The 27,224-nt window shown below is 45.5% G+C and overlaps 1 long non-coding RNA gene across 2 annotated transcripts in view; it reads right to left on the bottom strand.

The window, feature by feature from the left end:
* LOC127678441 (uncharacterized) overlaps positions 1-27,224 on the bottom strand; it is a 136,216-nt gene that overhangs the window by 42,272 nt on the left and 66,720 nt on the right. For both annotated transcript variants that reach the window (XR_007976560.1, XR_007976561.1), the window contains exon 5: positions 13,845-13,903. This is a non-coding gene — a long non-coding RNA (uncharacterized LOC127678441). The remainder of the gene's footprint in view (positions 1-13,844; positions 13,904-27,224) is intronic.

Genomic DNA, 27,224 nt, shown 5'->3' on the forward strand with positions numbered 1-27,224 from the left:
AGAGATCTTGGCTTCATCTGAACAGATTCAGCAGCGTTCTTTCCGAGGTTGGCCTTTGAGACGGGAAAGTCTGACAGAAATGTTACCATCAGTTTCCTAAATCCATTACAGGGAGATCTCTCCCCCTCTGTCTAGCTGTGAAAGGGCTTCCTAAAAGCCGGGGCCTCTGGTTGAGAACCAGGACCCTAGGTGTAATTAGTTACTTGGTAACTGTGGCTACTTAGTTAAAAAATACTTTCAGGTGCATAACGAAAAGCAGAATCCTGTAATTTAAAATTTGAAATTGAAAGTACAACTTGAAGGGGGTGAGACAGGAGAACACACCGAATAGCACCTGGGTAGAAAAACGCAAAGAAAAGCAGCTCTGAGCTCTTCTGAAAAGAAGACTTGTTTCCCTAAAGCCCCAGGTCCACACAGAGGAAACTAAGGGAGGATTCCTCCCATTTCTGCTTACCCAGGGCACCCTGAGTTCTTCTTAGGGCAAGCCGTGCGCGCTTGCCTTTCAGGAGGCGGCAGGGAAGAGTCATGGCTGTGTTCCGCTGAGGCTGGGGATCCCCGTGATGAATGAAACCACGCGGGTAATATATGTCGGCTGAGCAAGCCATTGGCTACAGGATGCTGAGGCGTGTGGAAGTCTCACTTGCCAACCTTTGGGTGAGCCTCTCACAGTCCATCTCAGGAGAGCCGCAGGATGCATTACACCCAAGGGAGAGTCAAAACTAGACAGGGTTCGTTGTTCCCTCCGCCACTCTCCCCAGCCCAGAGGAAACCACAGCCAACCACAGGAGAGCTGGCTTCTCCACCAGGCGAGAAAGAATTATGATGTCGACACCGGCAATTTACCAACGAATCCCACACCAATGCCAGAGCTTGCTCTCTGTACATGACTTCTGGGGAGTCCGGCACAGGCACAGGCAAGGTATGAAGAGGACAGAGCCATGAGGTAGCAAATTCTACCCAAGAGTGGTAAAGTTACGAAAAAGGAAATGTTAACTTTTGTTTCCCTGGTGACCAACAAGAGAAGAAAAACTAAGAAGAGTTGAACAACTGTGTAACTGATCCTTTATAAACAAATGTTCCAGTGTGTTCTTGAATCTGTATTTAGATTTAGATGCCTCTGTGGGACCCAGGAGTGTGCTCCTCATCCAACTACCCTGGGTCATTATCCTGTACTTTATTTTGCTTAGGGCCATTTTTCCTGTCTGTAGAACTAACGCTGCTGACTGCAGACACCATTCGGCATCAGGTAGAGCAGCTGGGACTTCTGTAAAAGGAGAGCCAGGTTGGGTTGCCTGTGCCTGCCCTCTCTCCCCTCACGGTGGAGGGGTAAAATCCAAGCTGATGATAAGTGGGGAGGGAGGAGCTGTATTCGAATCCAAACATTCTGTTAGAGCAGTGATTCTCAACCTTCCTGTCAATGTAACCCTTTAATATAGTTCTTTATGTTGTGGTGACCCCAACCATAAAATTTTCTGTTGCTAACTGTAATTCTGCTGTTATGAATCATAATGTAAATATCTGTGTTTTCTGGTGGTCTTGGGTGACTTACGTCTAAGGGTCGTTTGACCCTCAAAGGGGCTGCGACCCACAGCCCACTGCATTAGAAGATCATGTGTCTGGGATGCCACAGAAGGCATGCTGCAAAAGGATGCACGCAAGGAAGGGCGTGAGAACTGGACGGATGCACTGTGTTACAGGCTTTAAATCAGCTTTGTATAATGAGTTCTACATGGACTCAGGTAACAGGCACACAAATGAATGTATCCCTTACACAGCGGTGCTTGTTCTGAGTACCTAACTACTTCCAGCACCCTGTGGACATAAAAATTCTTTAAATTGGGATCAAAAACAACTCAGACACATATTTACAATGATACCATCTTCCTGTATTTCTTTAAAAAAATATGTTATGTCCTTGCACAAGTTTATGTGCACCGTGTAGGAATAGGTCGGAGGCCAAAAGAGGACTACAGACACCTTGGCACTTCAGCTCGTATCCTCTGCAGGAACACTCGGCCATGAGCCACACGCCAGCCCCACTGTGTACTTCTTGGTTCCATCTTGTTTTCCAGAGGTCTATGACCATGTAGAAGCCTTGGGATTTCCCAATTCTAAGATCCACCCTCACTAGTTATTTCAGTCCAAGTGAAGGGGAAGCTGTCTTTACAACACAGACGTAAGGATGTTATGAAATGTCAAGTATGGGAGCTTGTTCCCTTCATAACAAGAGCTTTATCTTAACCTTCTGTAGGTTTCCACAGGTACTTTCTGAATGAGGAACCCAACTAGGAAAACCAAGAATTCACAAATAAAATTTTAAAATGACCCCCTTTGTTTCAGGATCATTATCTACTAGGAAGGAAGGAAGGAAGGAAGGAAGGAAGGAAGGAAGGAAGGAAGGAAGGAAGGAAGGAAGGAAGGAAGGAAGGAAGGAAGGAAGCTAACATTTAACTGTACTCTCAGCTGATCTAGCTTTATTTAACATTACCAGTATTTTGCCTAATAGTAAAATTTGGCTGTGTACTACAACAGAGATTCTCATATTCCAAATATGAGAATTCCCCAAGTAATATTAGGCGAAGGCCTAATGTTCATTCTAAATGGTAGCAGAATACCCGACTGATGCAGTATCTCAGGAGACAGAGCCCTTCTGGCTTCCTTCTGCTGAAGCCTGTCATTCTGCAGATGGTACAGTCAAACCCTATTGCTACTTCTTTAAATTTAAACTTTATTAATGCATTCTATGTAGGCCTTCATTGTCTCAGACTGAGGCATACCTGAGTCTCTCTCTCTCTCTCTCTTTTTTTTTTAAAGTCATGTCAGTTCAAATCTCAGAAAAATGTTTTATCTGCTCCACTAAGTTTCAGAGTTCCATCACACCTCTGACAAGTGTGGAGCTGAACACAGAAATTACAGAGGTGTCTACTGGCAGAGGCCCTGGGCAACCATACCCTAGTGTTAAGTTTAGGGTTATTGTAGAAGCACAAACCCGTATTGTCAAGGTAATTTTGTATTGTCAAGACGTGTTTCAAAATGTATGTGAATACCATATTAATGTATAAGATATATAATTTCAACTCAGATATGTATATACTCAATTTTTACTCACTGGTGTGTTAATCTATTAAGCTCTGCACTATGTACTAGCTTTTCTGCCAAGGACAGGCCCCTTACGAAAACAGACCCACAAGTTATTATTGCCCAGGGATGCCAGACTGTCTTCATCTGCAAATCACATCCCGACACTTACACAATGATGAGATCACTTGACATCTTTTTTCTTCCTTTCTTTTTTTGTAGGCCACGCCCCTGCAGTGTAAGACTTACATGTTTTTGTAGGACACGCCCCTGCAGTGTGAGACTTACATGTTTTTTGTAGGACACGCCCCTGCAGTGTGAGACTTACATGTTTTTGTAGGCCACGCCCCTGCAGTGTGAGACTTACATGTTGCAATCAGCAAGCCCATGCACATGGGTCTGAAAAGGGAACTTAATGGTAGGTAATCATTAACCAAAAGATCTTAATACCATGTCAGGACAGAGGACAAAGATCGAAATGCCATCTCTGAGAGTCGGTTATTTCTAAGCTTATGCCAACATGGAAACTCAGAAGTCCTTTCTTTCCTTCTGGATGCTATTTTCTGATCTTTAAAAAGATGTGTCTCACCTGACAAAACTGCTGTATCTAAAGTTTATGAGGGGAAATGCCCAAAGAGGGGAGATGGCTGTTGAGGGCCACCAGCTTAGAACTGGGAACCAGCAAGGGTTCCATAATCAACTGTCCTTTAGAATAAACATACTACTTATAAATAAAATCAGTAGGGAACTTTATATTCCTCTACCAGAAATATTCACAGGTATTAAAATTATCCAGGATTTCCAAACTTATGTTTAATTATCATTTTCAGCAACTGTGTATTTTCTTTTGATTTTGAATTTAGTGCTTTCCTTAACAGTAATGAGGAAACATTCTGGCACAGTTACGAACATTTAAAAAAAAAGTCTTCCCTTAATTGTCTGATACATTCTGAGGCCCTCAGTAGATACCTGAAACCTCACCTAGTGTAGAACCCACCATACATTGTACATTCTCCTGTGAATATATGTTTAAGTTAAACTTTAACTCCTAAATTAAGCCCAGCAAAAGATTAGCAACAGGTTTTAAGATTGGTGTTACACTGGCTTAGTACTAGAACTCATCTTCCCTCAGGAACATGACTGTCAGGCAACCCCATTCTGATCCGCCTTCACTCATGGCTGATGCGTGATGCTATGTGAATGGGTGTGAAGAGCAGGTGTGCACCATGGAGCAATGCTGGAGCAATGGCATGCTGACAGTACCTTTCACTTGTCTGTATGCAAATGTAAGAAGCCTGAACAGCTAAGGCTGGGCGGGCACTTTCTGAGTGGAACACACGGTGTTTCTGCCTTGGTGTGACTGATGACTGTATTGAGGTTTTTGGCTGTAACTAGCGTTCCAAATCTAATGTACAGGGAAGAAAGTATATGATCTTAGGAAAAGAGAAAGAAACTTGAAATGCAGATAGGATGTGTGTGCCTGTTTCTATGTACGGAATCAGTAAGACTGTGGCTTGAAAGGTCATCAAGAAGAGAGGGGAGCAGTGATCAAATCCCCCCAAGTTCAGTAAGTAGGAAGGTGTTGAGATGTACACACCCTGTGCCAGGAGAGCAAGACTGCTATGAAAGGCAGCTGGGGCGTGAATGGCCACGTGTGACCAAATGTATACAAGGCAAGAGTCTACAGCCTGGGAAGGCTTTTGTGTGGTGATCCTGGTAAGAAGCTGATTGTCCATCTGCCAGGGAAGTAGCTATTTGGTCCGGTTGGTGACTCAGATGGTGAGAACACAGGGCAGGGATCAGAGAGGAGTCATGGCGTGTGGTTGGCCTTGTGGTGTCCGAGCATGAACAACAGTGAACTTCCCACAGGCACAGGCACAGGCCAGAGAGAAAGGCAGCCGAGCAGAGCAAGGTAGCTCTTTAGATCTCTGTCCTCCAATACAAAAGGCTCCTTAGGGGAGAGTTAAGGACTATATTCTAAAAAAAACCTTACTGTTGGCACAGCTGATACTAATTTACTTATAAAAATGATTAATGGACTTCATCTTATCATTCTTATCCATTTTAATGTTACATATTTGCCCAAAGTGAACTGAATTAGAGCAGTGGTTCTCAACCTGCTGGTCATCACCCCTTGACCCTTTTGGGGGGCCAAATGACCCCTTCAGGGGGTTGCCCAAGACCACCTGCATGTCGGATATTAACAATTTATAACAGTAGCAAAATTACAGTTATGAAATAGCAACAAAAATAATTTTATGGTGTGTGGGTGTGTCACCACAACATGAGGAACTGTATTAAAGGACTGCAGGGTTAAAAGGTAGAGAGCCACTGAATTAATATTAAAAGGCCTTTTAAAAAATTATCACAAGAATTTTGTTAACTGGTGACATTTAACAGAGTGTGATTAGCTGACCAACATATAACAGACTCCTCAGTGTATGCGTGTGTGGATATGTGTGTGTGTACATGCACTCACTTTTATGTGGCTACAGTTTAGGGGGTTTGTTTGTTTTCCTCCCCTCTTTTTGAGTGCTTTGTTTTCTTGGTTTTGTTGTATTAAATATTTGTTTATTTGGGGGGAAAGAACTTAAAGTTGGGTGAGTAGGGACAGGGAAAGGAAGAATATAAAAATACATTTAAGTTTAAAAATTGTTTTTAAAACGCATGTGTTGGATTTCCAGGGTTTGTTCTCTCACTACACTCCTCCTTTGGTTCCCTGAGAAGTTACTCTGTGGTTGATGCTGCGTTCTTTAAGCCATGGAGTAACCTATTCCTGCTGTAAGAAGCACTTTTAGAAAAATGAAATAAAACAAACAGGCCAGCGTCCATCACACTATGTAACTACACACGTGTGCTGTGAGCTCATCTGTGTTGTAAAACTGGACCCTCGCTGGGAAAGACAATGGTCTGTTAGGAAAGGTTAGAAATCATGCTCAGAATGAAGTGGGCGGATACCATGCAGATCTAATTTTAATTGGGGCTACGCCATCCTTCTGATCTTGGAATGAACTCACAAGCCAAGATGTGTTTATACCATGCCAAGCATGGATCATGAAAGTACATCCTGTCACTATCCACCCATTCACCCTGCATCCGTGAGGGCTTCAGAAGAAATGATAAAGCAAGAGGAGGAAGGGATGGGGAACCGTGGGAGGGGAAAATGGAGGGGAAACAATGGCTGAATTTGGATTGTAAACGATAATAAAAAAAAATCTAATGAGGTAATTTCCCTTTTAGAACGTACAGTTAGGACAGAGAACTGTCAAAATCTTCCTTGAATAATACTGTCCACATGCGACTATCAATTCACAGAAGAGGCAGATGATTTTACTATCCATCACTAAATGATTTTTTGTTATTTTAAGACTGTTTCTCTTAATGAACAGACTGAGCTGTTGTTTCTGTGAAGGACTCGGTGTGTCTGAAACCAGCACATCTGACATGGTCTGGGACATACACTGTGGTCTGGAAAAATAAAAGGTTAATTCAGTTATGTACTGATACTGTCAATCTGCTTCTGAGAAAGAGGCTCTTGGGAGAAAACACTGATGGCTGCCCTTGGAAGTATGGTGACAGCGGACTGGGACTTTTCTGACAGTGCTACTTGTTCTTCCTGTCCTACTTACCCTGTTTCCTGAGCTGAGGCAGAAGCATTCTTCTACAATACAGACTGCAGAAGAGAGGAGTACCTCCAACGTGGAAATTAAGTTTGTTTTCTTTTCTTTTAACTGGACACAAAATGGTTTATGGGGCACAGGAACCAAATACCAACCTGTTTCCTTTGCAAACATAACTTATTAACATATTCAACATTAAAACTGCACCAGGGGCTGGGGACACAGCTCTGCGGGCAGAGCCCTTGCCAAGGGTTCACTTCCCAGCACTGGACTGGGCGTGGTGCCAGAGGCCTGTAACCCAGTTCTTGGGATGTGGGGACAGGAGGATCAAAGGTTTAAGATAATCCTTGGCTACACAGTGCATTTGAGGATAGTCTGAGGTCCCTAAGACCCCATATAAAAACAAAACAAAACAAACACAAAAATAACAATCATACCCCTCCCTGCATTTCTGCCAGTAAGAACAACACCGCTGCTAACGTTATGGCCTACAGCACCTGCTTATGCTAAGAATCTGGCTGCGGCCTCTCCTGACCACAGCAATGAGGGCAGTTTTGGAGTTGAGGAAGAGTGACAGGGAACTTTTGAGGGAGGAACTATTGTCAGAGGAGGAAGTTAGTTGCTCTAGGTTTGAAAGCACCTCACAAACCCTTCGTTGTCAGAGCATGAGGGCGGAACTCTGTCTTTCCTGCTCTCAAGCTGGCAAAGTGGAAAACCCAGTGAACTAGACATGAGGGGTCACTCACAGGTTTTAATAGTGCACACCAACTGATGACAACCTTCGGCAAAACATACTTGAGGTTCTCGTGGAACAATAAAGACTGCAACAGTCCAAACAGTATTAGAAGAGAAGAACAAGGAGGAAGGAGGTAATACTTCTTGACTCTTAAATATACTGCGAGAAACTACAGTAATCAAAGCAGTATGGTAATGTCTTCACCAGTGGGATAGTCAACTGACCTTAGTGAAGAACAAGGACGGGAGCCTCAATAAGTGGTGCCAAGGAGGGTGGAAAATATTAAAAGTGGATCTATCATACACCCTACAACATAGCCCAACACAGAGGTCACTGAGGTGGCTTAGTGGGGAAGAGCCGACCCCGTGAGCTGTCCTCTGACTGCCACTCATGTACTGTTTCGTACATGTGCTGCCCAGTGTATACTCATATACAGTAAGAGAAACATACAATGTAATTCTATTCAAATTTATGCCCTGGGTATATGAGATTATTTGGAGAAGATACAGGGAAAGTGTTACATCATTGTGTCTAGACTGTGATTTCTTGAATAGGACAACAACAAAAAAAAACAACCGTAAAACCAAACAAATGGAATTGTGAGCATGGCACAGGAGGCAGGACTGTGAAGGAGCTACAGGTTTGGGTGAGACAGCTGCCAGTCACATATTTGATGGTCACACAGAACACAGAGGGGTACCTGCAGCTACACAGCAAAACAATCTGATTTCTAGCATGGGCATTTCTCTAAAGATGGCTTACAGATACAACTGTGATACATACGAATAGCTTTTCAACATTACTAATTTTCAATAAAATGCGAACCAGAAGCACAGTGGGAGCTGTGTGAGGGGGAGCACACCTTCAACGCCAGCACAGGAGGCAGGTAAGTAGCACTGTGTGTGAGGTCCAGGCAAGCCTGGTTTACACAGGAAGACCATGTTTCAAACCACACCACACCACACCACACCACAGGAGACTACTGATTCCCACCTTCTGAAAATGGTTACTATTTAAAAAACATGTCAGCAAAGAGATGAGAAACTGCAGCCCTTCAATATAAAATGCAGCTGCTATGAACACTGTGTAATTGTGCACGCGTGCGGCATACACACACACACACACACACACACAGACACACACACACACCCTCACTCTCAAAGCACCCCCTATGACCCAGGACTTCCTAATCCCTGATGCACTCTCTGCTGTCTACAAGCACTGCACACAGAGAAGGTACCTTCAGCTACATTACTCTATCTGATGACTAAACACATAGTACAAATACCAAGTATTCACTCTAGAACTTGTAACACCAAATTATTAAAGTGCTGCTCCAACTGCAGAGAGTGGGTCATTGTACTGCTCTAGTACACCCTCCAACAATGTTCTTCTTTGGGTCCCAGAGTACTTGCCCCATGTAAAGTGAGAGGCTTCTTAAAATTTTAAATATTGCTTAACTATTATTTGAACTCAATGAGTCTGATCCGGCTCCACATGATTCTCAGCAGGGGAAAGGAACGTGTATTTCAGCCTATGTTCACCTGAGCTTTCCAATCTGCTGAGTATTATTTAAACCGGAAGGCAGAAGAGCCTACTCTTTTCCTTCCAGCCAATGCTTAGAATATAAACTCCCCAAACGTTACTAACCTCTCTGAGTTATTGATCTGTGTGTATATGTTATGTAGGACACGTGTGTACACATGCATGGTAAAAGCCAGATGTTGACATCAGGTGTCTTGTCTTCCTCAATCAGGGATCCTCTTGTCTGTCCTTCAACACCCAGAGCTATGGTTACAGATCCTCCACACAGCCAGTTTTTCACATAGGTTCCTGGAGATGTGAACTCAGGCTTCATGCTTACGTAGCAGGCACACTGGTGACTGAGCCATCTCCCTACTCTAATGTTAATATTTTCTTTGCAATAGATAGACACACAGACAATGGATAGATAAGATGGATACAGACAGACAGATAGATAGATGGACAGATGGACAGACAGACCAAATAGATCAAACCCCTAACTACAGGAGACATGAATGAAACTGCTGACTGCCGCTGCTTTTGTCAGTGGCTTACCTTGGGCCTGATTCAATGGCTAGCCACTAAAAGCAGGTAATGTGTGTACTGTCTCAACAGACACAAGTAGAACTTCAGACTGGAGGCTGAACACTGGCCATCTCGAATACACTACTTCAAACATAATATTTCACCCCCTCTTGTTTAGCTTCCTTCCAGTCTCATTTAAGCTTGGCTGCCTGACACAGGCTTCTCTCTATATTCATGATCAACCCATGTGCCACAGCAAAAGCAACAGCTTTACAGGACAATAGCCAGAAAGATGGAGAAAGTGTTAAGATGTATCTTAAAGTATGCATTCTTCATGTCTGAGGCTATAAAACACAAATACATCATTCCATGTTCCCCAAAGTTTGCTTTGTTCCCCCCTAAGATGTCAGCTGCAACTGCTGGGTGCTGCCATTCTCTGAGGCCAGCTCAGGATTCTCTCCTGTGACACCAAGCTATCCCTACTGAGAAAGTGGCCCACAAAAACTACAGAGAACACCCAGCAGGCAGGCCCACAATGAGGTCCTGGCCTTGGCTGCTCAGAGCTGTTGGCTGCAGGCTCTAACACACACACATTCTGGTATTTTCCTACCAACTTTCCTTTACTTAAGATCAGAAAACTAAACAAGGACAGGTTAGCAAACAGGTCAAGATCCCAGAATTATTTGCAAGCAACAAGAGAAATATTCTAGTTCTAGACCCTTAATAATTTCCTTTAGAATATTTCTCAAAGGCAGGTGAACTACAACTGGTTGATTTTTGCTTAAAAGAACCATTTTGTACAGAATAGCCCTTAAAAATCTGTTCTGGACATGGTATAACCTTAAAAATACATAACTGTCATTTTCTGGGAGTGGGAGTGGGGGTGGGGGCAGTGCGGTGAGCCTGCCTCTGTGCTCAGTGAGGATGAACCCAGACAAACACTGCACAGACGTTGCCGTGATACACTGACTAGGGCTTTGAACTCCAGATTTCTTTTTCTAAAAATTTGTTTTGATTTCTAAATTTTTTTATTCCACGCCTGAGTGTTCTGCCTGCATGTTTGTGGAAGTCAGAAGAGGGCATCAGATCCCCTGGAATGGCGTTAGGAATATCTCTGAGCATCTCTGTGGGTGCTGAGAAGCAAACCTGGGTCCTCTCCAAGAGCAACACGTGCTACATGTGCTCTTAATCACTGAACCAGCTCTCCTGTCTCTGGATTTATTTTTCTACTGTAAAAGGAGAAACAAATGTACTTCTCATGTAACCAAACTAAGCCATCTAAAACATGTAACTAAAAGCAAGTTCAAAATGTTTTGGAGAAGTGATTTGCCCCTTTAAAAACCTTTTAAACACCCAGGTCTGAGGGATCATTACTCCACAATCACTTTGTAGCCCCACTGAACCTGCACAAAGGACAGGACCAGGGTTTTATCATGAAATCCTTTTCTCTATTACAGCTCTACTCCCTGAACCAAGTTCCGAGGTCTGAGTACTTCTCAGTTCTTCAGAGGTGAGTACAGACGGCAAGGGCATTTGAGAAGCTTGGGCAGTCCTCTCTAGTGGAAAACACAGGCATATGAGGAAAGCTTTATGGTCCTGTGGGGTAAATTCCAGAAGACAACAGCACTGCAACACAGCATTTTGGCCAGCAGGTGTCTCTCTAGAGTGGCTCCAACCAAGAAGAGAATCAGGTGCAGGAGACCCTATCATCAGTGATCCCTAAACCTGACCATTTACTTGGATTTTAAGGTCAGAGTACCACAACAGATATCTTTCTGAGAAACTGAACATTTTAATATAAAAATTATGGAAATTAATGCAGAAGTCAAATTTTCTTGAAATTATTTAACAGCAAGATCTTTGTGTGGGGCAAGCGTGTTCTTGAGCATGCGCGCCAGGGTGGGCCGAGGTCAGGGTCAGGTGTCTTGCTCTATCACTCATGGCCTTTTATTTACTTATTTATTTTGGAGACACAGTCTCTTACTGAACTTTGTGCCCAACTGACTTGGCTAGATTAGCTGGCCAGTGAACACCAGGGATTCTCCTGTCTCCATCCCACAGCTGCCTGTCATGCCTGTCTTTCTCCACGGGGGGGGGGGGGGGGGGGGGGCTGGATCCAAATTCAGGCCCTCAGGTTTACATAAGCGCCTTGCTGACTGGGTGACCTCCTCTGCCCTATTTAACAGTGAGATGTAACAGCACGGAAGGATGTAGCTTTCAAAATGGCAGGTTTGATTCTTTGTTACAGTCAGGAAGGCAGTGTCAAAGCTGAAACAGGGAGGCAGCTAAGCAGAGTATGGCAGGTAGAAAACCAGAGAGGCTGGTTATGCAAAGGACAACAGATGGCACCAGGAATTAACAGCTGAGGACCCGTGTTCAGCTTCCAGCACCCATAGGGCAGCTTAGACTCATCTGTAACTCTTCTTGCAGAGCAGCCGGCGCTCTTATCTGCCTCTGTGGCATGGCACAGCCACTGTACACACACATGTATGCAAGCACACACTCATACACATTACATACATTCTTTAAGATAAATTAAGGCATTTGCAGGGGCTTTAGGGACAGTGCACAGAACACAAACTCGAAGGCGAGGAAGCATGGGCCACTGACACCGCATGAAGGCCTCACAAGTCTGTCAGAGGACAATGCTCTGGGATAGTCATGGTCTACATTAAAGACAGACATGAAAGAGTTCACATCAAATAGATTAGAGGGCCAGGCCTGGTGGCACACGCTCTTAATCCCAGCACAGGGAAGGCAGAGGCAGGCAGATCTCTGAGTTTGAGGCCAACCTGGTCTACACTGTGAGTTCTAAAGACAGTCAGGGCTATGCAGAGAGACTCTGCCTCAAAACAAAGCAGAACAACCTAACAAGTAGATGGGGCAGGCACAATGTATGCACCGCTAACAGGTATGTCCTCTGTAGGACCGAGTCTCTCGACACACTGAGCGCATCTGTTGACGGGAATAGCCACATTTGCACTTCCCAGGAGAAAAGCCAACAGCACAGGTAATATCACCCCAAAACCAAGCAGAGAACCAAGTGGCACTGTATAAGGTAAGGCAGGTAACTTACCAAGCCACACTGGAGGACAGGAAGACACCACGAAGACCATCCAGAGGAAAGTCTCCTGCACTGGCCCATAACCCAAGTAAAGGGATACTGGCATGTTGAGAAGAGAGAAACCAAGAAGGGAGAGAAGGTGGAATTGAGGGGAATGGCGTCCAGAGCCTCATCGGGACAGAGGACACATGAGACTGAGAAGAAATGCAGACCCAGGGACTCGGGAGGTGTGAGGAGCAGATGCCGCGCTCACTCAAGCCACAGGCGCGCGTGCGTCTCTTCACTGTCCACTCAGCAGCCAAGCCTCAGTGGGACCACAGACCCGGACAGTCAACAGCTGGGACTGTCTCATCTAAGGCTTCTGCTACCCGCAGAAGATGGGGTGCTGTTGTAAATGTCATCTTTATGAATACCTAATGCTGATCCTTAAGCTACCTTGGAGACCACCCGCAAACAAAGCTGTTTTCCATCTTCCCAAGTGATAAAAGTCTCAAAGAATTCCAGGGTTCTGCTAGAAGACTCAGCAAGTGAAGGTGCTTGCCACTGAGTCTGACAACAGGAGGCTGACCCCTGTTGTCACAGGGTAGGAAAGGAAAACCAACTCCTACAAACTGCCCTCCATCCCACTTCCAACAAACACACTTTACTATCCCCCCTTTTTTGAGAAAAAGGTGTTTGGAGGTTGGGCATGGTAGTGTATGGCTGCCGTCCCAGCACTTAGGAGACAGAGGCAAGACGGTCGCAAGTTTCAGGCTAGTCTCAGCTACATAAAAAATATTACGGGGGCTTCAACTACACCAGACTTTGCCTTTAAAACTTTAATAGTTATAATAACTATTTAAAATATTATGATTATTATTGCAGTATCAACAAGTTTCAAAGGAGCCCTTTAGTTTCAAAACTGAAACCGATTTCACATTCAAAGTTATTATACATGGGTGCTTTAAGGCAAAAATAAAGTGGTGTGCCAAGAAAAAGTTTCTCAGATCCACTCAGGCATGGGGAGTGAGTTCTCAGAACTCACCCAGCTTGCTCATCCACCCTTCCTTGTAAGGAACAGAGGATGTGGCTTCATGTGGCATTTTCTATGTCTGTGACGTATGTTTCTATGTCTATGACATATATTTCTATGTCTGTAACATATGTTTCTATGTTGTTTCTATGTTATGTCCATTTGGGGCTTAGGTACACTGGAAACCATTTAGAAAAGACCAAACACTGTCTCCCATCTCACTGTAAGACTCCTAAGCACTTATAGATATTAACAAGACAAATGAATACACAACTGACTTGTTACCTCTTTGGTGGCTTATTGTGTTCCGTGAAAAAGAGACCAAGTTGCGGTGATTTTTCTCTCTGGAAAAGAAGAGGACAGAATTGTGAGAGAGTGTTCACAGAGGCACACCCACACTTTCGATCGTTATTAGAATTTTCCAAACTCAGGAGACCCAGAAGAGGTTCGGTCAACCTTAATCCACCATTTCAGGCTCCCTAAGTCTACTGTGTTCATAAAAAACACATTTTAAAAAGTCATCGTTCCATTCACTAGTGAGAAGAACTTGAAAAACAGCATCTCCTGGCTTCCAAGCAAACTCTGTGACAGCAGGAAGCCAGCCTAGCTAGGGTCCCCCTGACTCGGGATCCTCTGGTTTGATACATTTTTCTAAAGTATCGAGTTTGATATTCTCGAGGTTTAAACTTGCATGCCACAGTGCACGTGTGGTGGTCAGAGGGCAAAGTGCAGCAGTTGGTTCTCAGTTCTACCAAGTGGGTCTTGGGTACTGAACTCAGGTTAGCGTCGTCATCGTTGTCCCAAGCACCTTTATTGGTTCAACCATTTTGCCAGCCCCTGATATGCATTACTGAGTAACACTCTTCCTCTGAAGACCATTTTCAGGTGACTGTCAATTTCCCACCTCATCCCCCACCCTAGGAAACATCTCTAGAGGCAAGACCAACCCACAGATGCACTTTTACACAATCTAACAGAAAGTGTTTGGGGTACCGATTAGGGAAGAGTCAAGTGACATTCACCCTGGGGGGCGGGGGGGGGGGCTGTGACTGGTCAGGACACAGAGAGGCCTTCCTTCTCTAAGGCTCCTCACAGGTCTTCCTGCCAGCCGCTCGGCCGTGCTTCCTCAACCCTACTGACTCTAAGGCTTTTTCTTATAAAGGTCCCCAAGCACGCATCGTTCTCATTCCTGACTCATGCTAGGGCAGCTCCTAACAGACTGATAAGGTCATAATGCCCCTGTAGTCATCTGTAATGAAAAACAGACTTGTCAGGAAACCAGCAACTCCATCTAGTTTGGTCAACGGTTTCTGTTCCTTCAATAGCAGCATGTTCTGTGAGACAGTGAATCCTTGACACCAGAATTTTCAGGCGGTTTGAAAATGAGGATCCATGGATGGAGTGGTCTGGTGAGTGTGCTGGAGCCACCACCAGGGAGAGCCCCTCTAGCCCAGGCTACCCCGCCACTGCCCTTCACTTGGGCAAATACAAAAACCCCTCTAGCTCTTCATGAACACATTTTCTTCCTCTTACCCAAAATGCATCTGAGGGCACTATAAACCATAAACAGATGGTGGGTGTTTCGGCCTCCTTACTCTTTCCCCTGGATGCTCTCTATGGTCAGGATCACAGCTGGCCTGCCCTGGCCCTGCCTCCCACCCTGCCTCCTCTGCAGCTCTGACACCTTAACCTCTCTCAGTACACCACAAGCTCCCTGAGGTGGGCATGCTCATCACAGGTTACTACAGGGGCTCAGTAGATCTCAGATCTGTTCTTGAATGGACGGCGGTGGAGGGCTATTAGAACCCCAACCAGGTTGGTTCTGTCAGGAAGACTGCATGGCTTCACTGACAAGGGCCGACCTCCCTGTGCTGTCCCTTACTCTGAGGGAACTACCTCCAAGGTAAGCAGATGGGCTCTGCCCACATTCATGTTGGCTGATTGCTGTTGTTGTTTCCAATACTTCTGTGGCCAAAATGAACCTGAAACTATTAAAAGAGAAAGGGCACAAAGAGCTCCCCAGGACAACTGTGGAGCAATTCTACATCACGGCCTGAGAGGGTTACTAAGAAACACTGTCAACAAAAGGGAAAACACACATTTGGCCAAGGATGTCCTCTGCTGGCATGATGCTGGGAAACACACTCAAGAGGCCGCTTCGCACTCAAGAGACTGCTCTGGGGTGCCACCACTGCTGAGGGGCAGGCAGTGAGGGCTGTGAAGACCAGTGCGGGCCTCCTCCCACCCTCAGGGCACACAGGGCCGCACAATGAAGAATATGGATCACTGTGCTCTCCACCCGCTTGCCTCAGACCAACAATTACTTGCCATTTCCTAACTGGATGCCTAGTGTTTTACAGGGCTCACTGCTGTGGTTAATTTTTAAAAGATGTTCCCCTCACTTTCACAGTCTGTTCTCTTGTGTGAGGGGATTAAGAACAAAGCGGCAAAGAGACGTATACACGGCACACCTGGTTCTCCGTCCTTATCTAGACACAGGTCAGCAGGACAACTGCCTTCCTTCTTTGAACAGTGTGCATGTAAATGGGTCAGGCAATGTTTTAAAGAAACACTGAAGATACAATGTGCTCTGAGAGGAGGCTATCTCGGAAGAGACAGTGAGCACCTGAGGAAAACACCACACACACTTGGATGATAATGGGTGTCACTCAGAAAAGTGAAGAGTCGGTGACCCTGGGGCAGAGTGAGCATCTAAACATAGTGGGTAAGTAAGGGACTCCTTACTGAGAAAACTGCCACATGATCCCGGAAAGGGCATTAAAGAAAGTCGTGCGTACATCTTGGGAGACATTTCCAGCCGGGCAAAGACGTCACATTTTGGCAGGCTGAGCCTTTGGCTTTCTTTCAGTAGCATGGAAAAGAGGCCCTCTGTGAAGACGCTGAGAGTTGGCTGCTGTGTGGACCACACAGTGAAGGCAGGGCGGGTGGAGAGCAGAGACCAGTTACAGGGCTTCTGGGACCCTGGAGAGGATTTAAGGTTGGCTTTTACAGCAGCCTGGGCAGTAAACAAGTGAATGGGCATCCAAAAGATGGATTCTTCCTGGGATATGGAGGATATTCCTGGGGATAAGAGACCCCTAAGAACTAATCATAGTGGGGAGAGTACCTTTGTTGCTCTGTCTCCAGCGTAACACTCCTGGGAGGTGCCTTATGTCACAGGGCTCCCTTGTGCCCATTTGGTTCCGCCCACAGGCCCCCTCCACAGACCTAAGGCAGTAAGCCAATTCTCATAACTGAAAACATCCAAACTGCGAGCTGACATAAACCCATTCTGTTTGTTTAGAAGTTTGTAATCTCCAGGTGTTTTATTTTAGTGACAGATATATAGATATGCAGTTGGTTAAGTAACATAATTCACTAGGTGTGTTTTTATTTAAATTACTGTGTTTACAACGAAAACCTGGTTGTTGGTCTAGTACAGAAGTAATCCATGATTTCCCTATAGTGGAGAAGATCAAACCACAAATCATTCTTATTTAAAGAAAAAAATCTGAGCACACACTTAATGGTCCACTGGTCACCCCTACATACTTCTATATTCCGTTAACTTGGTCCCAGGCGGAGGAGAAAGGCCTTTCTATATATTTGGCTATGGTAGCCCAAGAGTATTTAAAACAGCTCTCCACACAAAGGTCTAAGGTCTACTGACCCACAGCCGAATAAATGTCAAAAAGAGGTGTCCTTATAGCCCAGCTCAAAGTCTTGGCTATGCTGGTGTGGCAAGCCCAGAAACAACCCATCACAAAGGATGCCATGAACAACTGGATACGGTGGTAGGAAGGACAACGGACAGGAAGAAATTCTTTAAAAGCTAAGTGTGGCTCTGGGAGCAGACCTGCCTCAGCCTTGCTGGCTGCCATGTGCCAGGTGGGGATTCCCTGCCCTCCCCTTTCCACAACACCTCAGTCCAGCCTAATGCCATCAGCTGGCTTGATCTTAGCTGCAAATTAAAGTATTTAACTCTCAGAACTGACACACTGCACAGCTGGGGCCTTGTGAGAGCACACTGTGGCCCATGAGGGCCCTATGCAAATGATGGATGAGGGTGTTCTACAGCTCACCTCCCTCAGAAATCTCTACATCTCGTCTTTACTCATCTCCTAGTCACCTTCCACAACCTAGAGCATCCGTTTCTTGGTTTGCGTCTAAGGATAACTAACGGTGCTGACAAGAGGCCTCAGCAGGTTGAGGTGCTGGCTGCAGTCTGACTTCCATCCCTAGGATTGGCATGATGGAAGTTGTCTTTGGGGCGTGTGCTTGTGCATACACATGCCAACATTTTTCTTTAAAAGAGTAATGTGGGTAACATTTGTTTATATTCTCAGAGACTCTAGCAGCACACACAGGTCTACTCAAGCCGGATGGGGTCCCAGAGGAGAAAGTAGCCACTAGCTCCTTCCTGCCCCTTACCAAGAAGCTATGCGCTCCAAAGGGAACATTAGTTTTCTCCAAAGGAGCCGCACTTTGAGGTAGACCCCATGCCCAGCAGTAGATGGCCAAAACAAAATGAACTCAATTTTTGTAGACATTTTGTTTTAAATTGCTTTGAGCTTTTTCTTCCTTTCCTTATTTTTTTGGAGGAAGGAGAGCTTATTGGGACTTTCGCTTGCATATTTTGTTTGTACTTTGTTTTGAAACAGGGCCTTATCTAGTCTAATTTGGAACTTACTATGTAGATGAGGCTGGCCTCAAACTCATAAACAGGCTCAAGAGATCCTCCTACCACTGTCCCCCAAGTTAAGTTTTAACTCCACTGTGGTTAAAAGGCTCCCACCACCACTGCCATGAAGCCTTTTGCTTATATGCTTTGGTTTCTGGGTTTTAATGTTTTTTGTTTGTATGTTTGCTGCTGCTGTTTTTGTTTCTCTGCTGTATGTGTATGTATGTATATGTATGTATGTATATGTATATGTATATATGACTGGGTGGGTGGGAGGACCTAGGAGGAGTTGGGAGAAGATAAATACAGTAAGAAAATAGTCTGAATTTTTTTTCAAAAATTCATTTTTTTAGTTAAGAGTCCTGTGAGGAAAGGCCCACTGTAAAATCCTCAGGTGACTGAAACAAGAAATAATTTAAAACAAAGGGACAAAGTGTTAAGTTGAGGGCACATAGCTGGGACAGATGAAGTCTGTGTGGCTCTCATAGCTTAAAGCCACGTACAGGTAAGAGGAACCTGGACTCAGAAGAAACCAATGATTTTCAAGGTAAGGTGCTTCCCTTACTGAAACCAGCCTTGCTCACTCCCTCCTCTCCTGTGTCAGGCATGGCAAATGGCCTGCCAGCCGTAGATCCCTCTCCAAGGGCAATTTCACAACTTTGTACGTCATAGGCACTATGCTTAGAATGCGCTTCCAGTTCCAGGGCACCCCTTCAGATTGGAGCACTGGGCTGCTCCCCAACCTCTTCTGAAGTGGGTATGCCCTGCCTCTGCAGAGTGGCAGCCTCCTCTCAGCTCAGCACACGCAGCACACCCCGCACACCCAGGCTGCTTCTGCTTCTGTGTGAGGCTACCTCTTGGATGCAAGCACCCAGTCCAGGTCTTAGAAGGGAAATCACGAGCCAGCCTCAGAGAAGACCACTGTGATTCCAGCATCCATGCATTCACTGGACGAGAGGTCCCAAATGAACAAAGAAAGAGGTAAAGAGAGATGATGCAGAAGTTACCACTTAGCTAATGGTGCACTGCAGAGCGCATGTTGGTACTGGGAGGAAGTTAGTCTGAGTATACTTAATTCTGCATAGAAAGACATGAGTTCCTATGGAAAGGCTTACTACTGTCACTGTGTTTATAACCTACTGGTATAGCTGATCCTTTAGAAGCAGTACTAGTAACTTGCTTTTAATTAAGAATTCATTATTTCATAGTACAAACAATGAAACAATCATTTGTACTTAGTGGGAAGCCTATAAAATTGCACCTTTAGGCCGGGTGGTGGTGGCACATGCGTTTAATCCTAGCACTTGGGAGACAGAGGCAGGAGGATTTCTGAGTTCGAGGCCAGCCTGGTCTACAGAGTGAGATCCAGGACAGCCAGGGCTACACAGAAAAACCCTGTCTCAGAATAAAAGGAAAAAAATGCACATTTAGCACCCCCTCACATTTGTAACAAGTCTGTCATTATAGCACCCACAGAACAGACCTGCAAAATTTCCCTGTCTTCACAAATTTTGATCTAGAGAAGTCTTTAGCCCAACATCACTAACTGGTACAAAGGTAAACTTTATTTTACCCTCTGTTCTCTTTTTTTCTGACAGTCTAACACTACAGTCCATCGGGGTTTGCAGGCTACTAATGGCGATTCCCAGAACATAACCGGTGTGTACTATGGGTCACTTCTATTAGGGCGTTTTCCCAGCTTGCCAGTTGGATGCAGAGCTTTCCAATATCCCATTAGATGACAAATCTGGGAATCGAGGCAAGGACGGGAATCGCTGTGTGCAAGAACTTCCATAACCCACACCAGCATCCTCCCACAAGCGCTGCAAGGGTACATACCTGACGGCGGCGGCGAACCGGCTCTGCTTAGCTGGCCCTGCCCAGCCGGTGCACACCGGCACCAGCACACCCTATCTATCACCAGGCCTCCCTGTGCTTTCTTCCCATTTGTCAGTGCTGACCTTCTGAGGTGGCCTGCATCCTCTATATCCTCTTCTCCTCCAGACTGTTGCCCTGGGTGGCAGAGTGGCCAACCCAGAGTGGCGTCTGGGTAGTGCCTAACAAAAGAAGCCGCAGCCTCCTCACCTGGGCAGTGGCTATCTGTATAGGCATGTCCAGCCCCTGGCTCTTTAGAGGACCTTAGACTTTCTCCAGGAAAATGGAACAGGCCACAAGGCAGCATACGTTTCCTGACCTGTCAATTTGCAATCAAATTTTAAACTTAGCACATTTCTTTTTTCTAGCGAGAAAGAAGTACCCTTTCACCCTTGTAGAGTGAAAACGGATAAAACGTGCAGCAACCAACCAAAAGTTAGCAGGAATATCTGTGGTTGCCCTCTATCCAAGCTTGTTTGTAAAGCTGATGTGGCTTTCTCATGTGTGTATGTGTGTGCCCATTCCACCCAGCCCAGAAATAAAAGCCTTCACTTCAGGTCACTGTCTGCTTCACAGTCATCAGGGAAGACCCCACTGTGTTTCCAGACAACACACACACACACTTTCTCTCCCTCCCTTCCTCCCCTCCTTCTCTCCCTCCCTCTCCCACACAAACACACAAACACACCCTAGTTGCACTCACCATTCCCACAATTCAGAGAGGTTGGTCAACCAAGGCCCAGATGTGATGACTGCTAGGTGAAGCTCAGTTCTACCCTGGAGGCTTCTGGGTTGGCAGAGTCCTCTTCTCTCCCTACTCCCAGAGCAGCCACCCCAGGGAGGATTGGCGACTCTGCTCATAGGAGAAAACTGAACTCAGACAACAGGATTCGACAGGACGCAGGCATGGGAACCAGTAACTGAACAGACTCCCTGGGGCAGATGAGAGATGCCTGGCCAACCAAAAAGGGAGTGGGCGAAAGGCTCTGTGGCCAGAGCCTGTGATGCCTCCGGGCAAGAAGGCAAGTAGTATCTGTAGAAGGACGGAAATTCCAGAGCCATTTCAAAGCAGCCTTGCCACATAGGCAGGGTCCTTAGGAACCCTGAGGTGTACCAGACCATGGTGGTACTCTGTATAGAGCCCACCTAGGCCTGGCAGAAATTTGCAAGACCCACACCCAGGCCAAACTCTGCAAAAATAAACAAGGAAAGTGCTGGGAAATGTCAGAAATTGATCTGGAAGATAAAAATACTTGTTTGGAACTGCGGATGAAAAGAAATAGCAAACAACTTAGGAAGGTTCTTATACATCAATTTGCTAGTCTAACATTCACTGGCTCTGGATTCAAGTCCCAGAACCATACCAAAAGAAAAAAAGAACAAAACAAAACAAGGAGCCAGCCGGGAGCCTAGGCAGGGTGCCTAGGGGCAGTCTCTGGCCAGAACAGAGCTCACATGGGCCTGGGCGTGGGCTTGCCTCGCCCACCCACGGGTTCTGGGGCAAACAAATTCTTGGCTGAGCAGGTATGCGTGGGAGGCCTGATTATTTTCCAGCATTAGAACATTGCCCAGAACTACTTAATCAGGATTTTTTCAAGGTCACATATTAAAAAAAACAATGTTATAGCCTTACAAAACAAACAACTCTGGAGTTCAGGGGCAGGAGGGTGGGCAGGGCAGTGCGAGGAAGGGAAGACTGGATTAGCCGTCCTCATGTGATCTAGCTTCCCATCCACTCAGAATAGACAATCATGCAAAGAGACATTTTAAAAATTGTGGCTAATCTCTCTCTCTCTCTCTCTCTCTCTCTCTCTCTCTGGAAGGCACAATTCAAAGTCTCTGTGCTGATGTAACTTGACCCTCACTGTCTTTTGAGATGGGTCATACCACCATCAACATGGCTTTTATACAGAGGGTGGTGACTCACTCAGGGACAGACAGCTGCCTAGTACTAGGCTCTGAGTCCCCTCGGGGCCTGCTATCCTGCCTCTCATTAAGACAAAATGTAACAAGAGTCCCCTTCCAGATAGAATACACCTAATTAATTTCCCCAGTGCCATTTCTAAGCAACTTTCCTTAGACTATTGTCATCAGAGTTGGTCTCTATCTTGACATACGGGCAGGACAATGCCATCCCTGCTGCTTAAAACATCTTGTTCAAGAGGGCTGGAAACATCCCAAAGCTTCACCCACCATTCACCCTTTCACTGCCTGGTTAGAAGACACTACAGCCAAAGCTTTGATCCAGTAACACTAACAGTGTACAAGCTTCTGAAAGGGCCTTGCGGTTACTGACTGCAGGGTGAGTTTTGTTATTGTCTTTGAAATATACCTTGATGATAAGAACATCAGGTGGTTTCCAGGCATCCGAGTCACCTGTCCAGTCCTAGCTTGTTCCTTGGCGGGTGCCTGGACTCTCCAGGATCTAACACAGAAGTAGGTACTCTAGATTGTTCATGTGGGCAAACAGGTCAATGAATGAATAAACAGAAGGCTATTAATCCTTAGATGCTGAATTAGGACAAACTTATGACGCACATAAGAATCAAAGGGGCAGCCAAGCTGAGCACACGTATCACTCTAAAGGTTTAAATCTGAACAAGGAAAAAAATCAATTGTGTAATAACTCTATAAAGACACCGCAGGAATTTCTAAATGGGTAATGGAGAGAGCAGGTAAGGGGAAGGGAGCTTATTAACAATGGATTCTATTTTAAAACACACAGCTGATGTATTTAATGCAGGTCAGTAACTGACGTAGTGAAGTATGAAAGCTGTACTATTCCCTATGAAATTATACTCTCCCCAAAGGCATCAAGCCTCAGGATGGCGGTTTTTTTCTCCCTGATACTCACCGGCATCTTGAGTCCACAAAGGCTTCTTTATACCTTCAGGAGACTTTCTCTGACAGTCCAGACACAAGAAGGCACTTTTCTTGCTTGTAGACAAAATCACATGGCTTGGGACTGAAGAGATGGGCTCAGCAGTTCACAAGACTGGCTGCCCTGCCAGAGAACCCAGGTTTGAGTCCCAGTGCCCACATGGCAGCTCAAGACTGTAACTTTGGTTCCAGGGGACCTGACATCATCACACAGGCATGCATGCAAGCAAAACACTAATGCACATAAAATAAAAGTAAATAATACAAACTCACTCTCCAAGCTAAACTGTAGTTCTTTTTTTCAGCTGTGCTATCTACCCATTCCAGTGTCATCCTTGTGCACAGGAACAAAACCAATCAGACAGGAAGAGACTGCTTTTAAAAGGATGCCCACAAAGTGTTCCCAAGATACCAAGACATCAGTTTCTCCCTCTCCCCTCTGTCCCTTCCCCCACCTAAGGTTTATCCGACAGGATTTCTCTGTGTAGCCTAGGCTATTGTGGAACTAGCTCTGTAGACCAGGCTGTCCTTGAACTCACAAGAGATCCACCTGCCTCTGCCTTCCGTGTACTGTGCTTGCCACCCTACCTGGCAAGACATTGCGTTCTAATGTCCAAATACATTCAGTAATTTAAAGCCGTAGTTTAAAGGATCCTGCATGACTGATGTGCAAGTGACCAAGCGCAGCAGGCCATCGTCCACTAATGTGACAGGTGTCAGTCAGTCCTCCCAGTGGCATCCTAGAGCATGCTCCGTGGTCTGGCACCAACAGGGGAACTCCTGCTGAGGTGACAGTAGCTGTTCCGTTTTGAGGACAGGAACTCTCTCACACTGTTCCTTGGTCTGGCTTGGTACTCATTATGTGTTCCAGGTCTCAAACTGCTCTCAAATCAGAGGCAAGCCTTTCTACTCAGCTTTCCAAGTGCTGAGTTACAGGCTTACCCAGCCAGGCCTGCCTGGCTAAGAATCTGCAGACACCTGTGTCAGGGTCCACTCTCCTGCAGTGTGTGTGTGGCCCTCTCCTGCAGCACAGGAAGCACACACGACATGCATGCGGAGCGTGGACTCCCAAGCGATGCCGCTTGAGGCCCAGGGACCTCTCCCTGGATATCACTGCACTGCCAAAGTCCTTTGGGACAGTAGCCTATCTGGGAAGGACCAAATATTTATTCTAAGAATAAAACATTTCCTGTGTGTCTAGGTGTGGTACAGAACACTATCAACTCCTTACTAAGCTGAGCTACGGGGTTATAGCTTGAAAACAAGCACTCCCTACACCTTAGATTGGACGAAAGAAAAAAGAAAAAAAATCTCCTAAAACAAAACCCTGTTACCATTTAAGAGATTTGTTAGGAAAGCTTTTAAAACGTTACATATTTAAAGCAGAGTACGCATCTTCTCAATAGAGTATATTGTATAGATAATCAGTGTGAATAAACCTATCACACAGTTAACAGCACCTAATTGGCAAGTCTCTATTTGAGAGGCACATGCATGCATAAGACTCTGAGTTCAGTACTTACATTGTAAAATAATTTGCACTTCTTTGTCTGACTGTTATGAGCCTCACTAAGTAAAAGCTATAAAGGACCAAACCTGTGCTATAAACAACACTGTGGTCCAGAAGTAGACGTCCCTGCTGACATGGTTCACTGTCTAATGAAATGCTTGAGAACTTCCCAAACCTCAGCCTATATGCTGGGTGCCGGGGACCTGGACAGGTAAACCTAAGTAGATGGAGGAAGGGCTGCTGCTCTGCCTGGAGTAAAGTTAGGAGTCACCCAAGGTGGAGCAGGTACCAGAGTGAGAACCCAGCATCCAGTCTGCATGGTTTGAAAATAGACTCTGCTCACCAGCTCTAGGTCAGAAGTACCTTCTGAGGCACAGATGATGTCCAGGGCTCACTTAGACAAGCTAGAGAAGCCTTATGATCACCTAGACTCCCTGATATTCCCAACAAATAAACATAACTGCCTTGAAAATCTTTACACTAGTAAGGCAAAATGAATCCCTTTCGTCTTTGCCAATCCTTCCTCTTCTCTGTCACACATGTGGCCTGCTGATGTGCAAGGATGTGCCGGTGGAGACGAAGATGGGCAAAGATCAGTTGGGCAGAACTGTGCTTATGATACAAATGCAAACCCTCCATGCTGCCTCCTCAAACTGTTCTCACCCCATCTGTTCAGTACTGACCTCTAAACCTAAACGTCCAGGGGGACAAAAGATAAGCGCTGTCTTCTCTAGCCTCGCATGCCTTGAGAGGCTGCAGTAAAGAGCACATGTATCCAGCATTTATCATCTGAGCGAGCTGCACACTGAAGAAACCAACTGGAATACCTTGGGCAACCACAAAAGACAAGGCCTGAATTGGAGGGAAAAAATGATCTTTAAATTTGAAACATTTAAGTTGTATTTGGGTGTGTATGGATTGTTGAGAAGGATCAGGAAAGAACTTGGATCATCAGTAACCTCCTGCGTACATGTGGGACCAGTAAGAACATCATCCCAGTGTATTTAACCTTTACATAGGGTCTGGAGTTCATGGTGTTCTGGGGTATCCAAGTTCGGTTCCCAGAAACCACTCTGGATGGCTGACACACCCACACACAGGCACAGCTCTGGTCCCTCTAGCCTTCACAGCACCTGTATTCATGCGCACACACCATCTCCACTCCTGTGCACAGACCCACCTCCCGCACCATTAAAGATTATAAAAGCATCCCCCCCTTTAAAACAAATAGCTGTATTAGTTTAGAGAGAGGAGTCATTGCATACTGGCAAATTCGCCACAGGTAACAAATGGAAAGCCCACCTGAGGAATTGCCAGATACCACAGGTAACAACTAGGCTTAGACCAATGGGGCATCAGCACACATGAGGGAAGAAACCCCACAAATGCTGCCTGTGGAGGCTTGCCCCTGCAGAATTCCTATTTTCTATTTTGGTTTTTTTCTGAGACAGGGTTTCTCTGCAGCCCAGGCTAACCTCAAACTTAGAAATCCGCCTGCCTCTACCTCCCAAGTGCTGGGATTAAAGGTGTGCACCACCACCGCCTGGCTGCAGAATTCCTAAAACTCAGCTGCCCTGTCCGGATCTGCAGCTAGGCAGATCTGACCTTCTAACTATCCCTATCTAGGTGCTGAGTACTAGCAACGCTATCTTTGGTCTTTCCATCTTGCTGAAGCCACTGTAAGCATTCAGAGTCACTCAGACCAGTTAACAGCTGATTCACAGAACCTGATAAAACAGTGACTGTAAAATCTACCAAAGTTTGGGATTCTGCGTTACATGATGTGGATAATCCACAGGTCAAGAAAGCACATGGATTTACATAGATACACAAACCTGTTCCAGAATAAAATACATGGGTGCCAGAGTGGTTTGTTTTTCTTTCTGTATCTTTGGTTCTGGCCTGTAAGACCTAAGTCATACTTTCTATTAGCCTTACTGAAGAGAGACAATCCAACTCTAATTAAAAAAATGAAAAAAAAAAAAAGAGTGGGGCTGAAATATCCCTGAAGCTGAAGCATCTGTGAGACAGCAATGGAAATCGTCCTTAAGATCAGGATGCAGAGGAGCAATCACGCCCGGGAAGCCACCCTTTGGGGCAGATAGGATCTGGTGTAGCCCAGGCTCGATCTCCAACTCACTATGTGGCTGAGCATGGTCTTTTAATTTCTGATCCTCCTGCCTCCACCTCCCAGATGCAGGGATTAAAGGTGTGTGCTAGGGGTGGAGTGGCAGTAGGGGGAAGGTAATGAAGGTGGAGATGGTGATGAGTGGGAAGTTCACTGGTCAGGATGAGGCAGACTTGTGACTTTCAGGATGACCCACATTCCTGATAACAAAGACAATCTCAAGCATTTCTATCAGATACTTAACCTGGAAGCATTCAATAACTATTTACTGACTGAGAAAGGATGGGGAGTGGAATTCGGCAGTCTGTAGAATATTTAAATACAAGCAAGTGGAATCTGTTCACCTGTATGGTACTGTTCTTAAAATTATCTTCAAACTAAAAGGGCAAAATAACAAAAGACTCTGTTACCTAACACTGCAAAGAGGAGCCGTCCTCATGCCGAACAGCATGGAGGGAAATGTAAACCTAAAGTCATAACAAAATGCTGGATCTGCATCCAACGGAAACCGATTCTCTAGCAGATGTGTCAGCAGAGAGGAGACAGCTGCCTGTGGAGAAGCCTACAGCAGTGAAAACCTGTATCCTCTCT

Source organism: Apodemus sylvaticus, chromosome 2 (assembly GCF_947179515.1).
Source record: "Apodemus sylvaticus chromosome 2, mApoSyl1.1, whole genome shotgun sequence".
Lineage (NCBI taxonomy): Eukaryota > Metazoa > Chordata > Mammalia > Rodentia > Muridae > Apodemus > Apodemus sylvaticus.